Source organism: Rhagoletis pomonella, unplaced genomic scaffold, assembly GCF_013731165.1.
Source record: "Rhagoletis pomonella isolate Grant_MI unplaced genomic scaffold, Rhpom_1.0 Rhpom_scaffold_00007, whole genome shotgun sequence".
NCBI classification, from domain to species: domain Eukaryota; kingdom Metazoa; phylum Arthropoda; class Insecta; order Diptera; family Tephritidae; genus Rhagoletis; species Rhagoletis pomonella.
The window spans coordinates 41,314,237-41,316,604 of NW_023458561.1; the positions used below are offsets into that span (position 1 = coordinate 41,314,237).

Sequence of the window (2,368 nt, forward strand, 5' to 3'; positions counted from 1 at the left end):
AGAATTGTTTGCCATATTTTGTTGAACAGTTGACTGCTTTTTTTTTTAACTAAATACTTTTAGCAGGAGCAGCAATTTGATTTTCAGTTTCGTGTTTTTCATTTGTTTTAACTTACCTCTAATTTGTATTTGTTTTAAATTTAATTTATAGTATCTTAAGTTGACTGCAAGCCAGCAACAACCGGCTTCTAACAACTAATCTTACATTTAGATTTATCTAGTTATTTATTTCATTTTTTGTTTTTGTTTTTTTACTAAGAAACATGAGCACAATGTGATAAGAAAAGTTTTATTTGTTTTTGATTTTTTTGTTGTTGTTGTTGTCTATCTTCTAGTTTTACTAATCAATGATTGGTGTTGTTTCTTATTGCTCTCATCCCCGCGGCGGCGTTTGTTTCGCATTTAACATTTGTAACTGTAATGTTTTTTTTTTTTTTTTAATTTAGCTTAGATTAGCAGAGATAAGTTTTATAAATTTTTGTGCAACAAAGACTATTGCCATTTGCATTTATATTTTCTTCATAGTTCTGCCATGCAGTAAGTTGAAAATAATTGTGAATATCTGGGGAAAACCGTTGAAAACTTTAAGACTTTAGATAAGATTGCTGCCAAGTTGAGCGTGGCTGTTTTCACGACGATTTTCTGCATAGGAAGAAAGAGAAAGAAAGTAGTGGATTAGTATTATTTTATTTACATACATATTTATTTATTTAAATAGATAATAAGCTAATAGATAAGCGCATAATTAAGTAAGTTTTTAATTGGTAGGTACAATGTATATTATTGAAGCCGATCACTAACTAAATATTTATGACTTTTTTCCACATTACTGGCAATGCATGGAAGAAATCAAGCGAATTGCGAACTAAAGAGACGTGCCTCCGCATGGACGTTCTGTATCGACCGTAAAAACGGTAGTCTAATGGTGCAAGATCTGGACTATAAGACAGGTTGGTCAGGACTACCCATTCGCTACCATCGAGATAAGTTTTGACCACTTGTGCTTGGCCGCATTGTCAAGGTGGAAGATCAATAATGTCTGATTGCTCATTACGGCCGTTTTTTCGCGGCGCCCAGACCACTTTTCAGAAGCTTATGATACAAGATTCCCATCTGGTGCCACCAAATGCAGAACATAATCTTGCTGTCACGAATATTTGGTTGAAGCGTCGATGGCCCGAGTTCGCTTTGCTTAACATAGGCGGTTTGGATTGGTTGGTGACCAAACAGTGCAAAAACGATTTAAGTTTCTACAGTTCAAGGAGTATTTGGTAAACAGTGACACGCTGTTCGATATCTCTTGCTTTGAGTTTGTGAGGCACCCATTTTCCAACTATGTGGACCATACCAACGGCTTCCAATCGTCTAGGGTCTTCGTCCAAAATTGCCTTCAATTTGGCGTCGACCAAAGTTGATGATCTTCCCTTTAAAAAATATTTTAAATAAATCTTTCCTAAAACCCTTTCGTTCGATGCTAGGTGGGCAGGGTGCAGGTGCTTGCTGTTATTGGTTAAATTCCAGAAGGTCCCAAGATGTTAAAATATTAGCAAAAATTTTAGTTTTGTATTATTAAACTATGAAAAAGTATCTGCGAAGTGCATACTGAAAGCATATTTGAACGAAAAAGCCGCCAAACACATATCTATTTAAAGGGAACAAGCCCCTTCCCCCCGTTGCATCCCTCTTTCGATATTCCGAACGAGTTCTAAATTCGACAGATGATATCTAGTTCGTTCTGCATTCCTTTTTCTATAGGTCCGAACCAGTTCTAAATTCGTCACCTTAGATATATGTAGATTTCTAACGAAAAAAGGGAAATAAAATAGGGTTTTTTAAAAGTACCAAATTTCGCTGATTTTGGATTGGTGGGGATCTAGTTACTAACGGATTGGTTCGTTTTTGGCGACAAAGATCTAGTACGGAACTAGAAATTCATTATTCATTTCATTATTCCGCGGTTTTCCTGCAGGGTACCGACTCATTTATATTATAACTAGTATTGGTAAGATAGTATGCTTGGATTAGAACAGTGCGACCGAAAGTATGTCTGGTAAATATGCCTGTGTTGCCACACATAGGCATTTCCTACTGGTAGTTTTTTCCATTTGGTTTGGTAGGCTTTATTGGATTTTGGTATGTTCCGCGATAAATTGCGAAAAATTCAGAAAAATTGCGAAAAATAGAAAATATGTATTTCCAAGTATTTTAGCAACCTTGTTTACACGAATATAAAGACGACCCCAAACATATAAATATACCTGATTCGTAAGTGCCAATGTATACACTTATTATTGTCAATATACAATATGAACATCCATACATATATCGTCACCTAAACGTGAAAAGGTGCCAAGTCCTTACGTGTACA

General features: G+C 35.4%; 1 protein-coding gene across 1 annotated transcript in view; it reads right to left on the reverse strand.

The window, feature by feature from the left end:
• Positions 1–45: 45 nt before the first annotated feature.
• Positions 46–2,368, reverse strand: part of LOC118742854 (5-hydroxytryptamine receptor 2A) — a 170,961-nt gene continuing 168,638 nt past the window's right edge. Inside the window, exon 9 of the mRNA XM_036475255.1 lies at positions 46–642. The gene's annotated coding sequence lies outside the window, so the exon portion shown is untranslated. The remainder of the gene's footprint in view (positions 643–2,368) is intronic.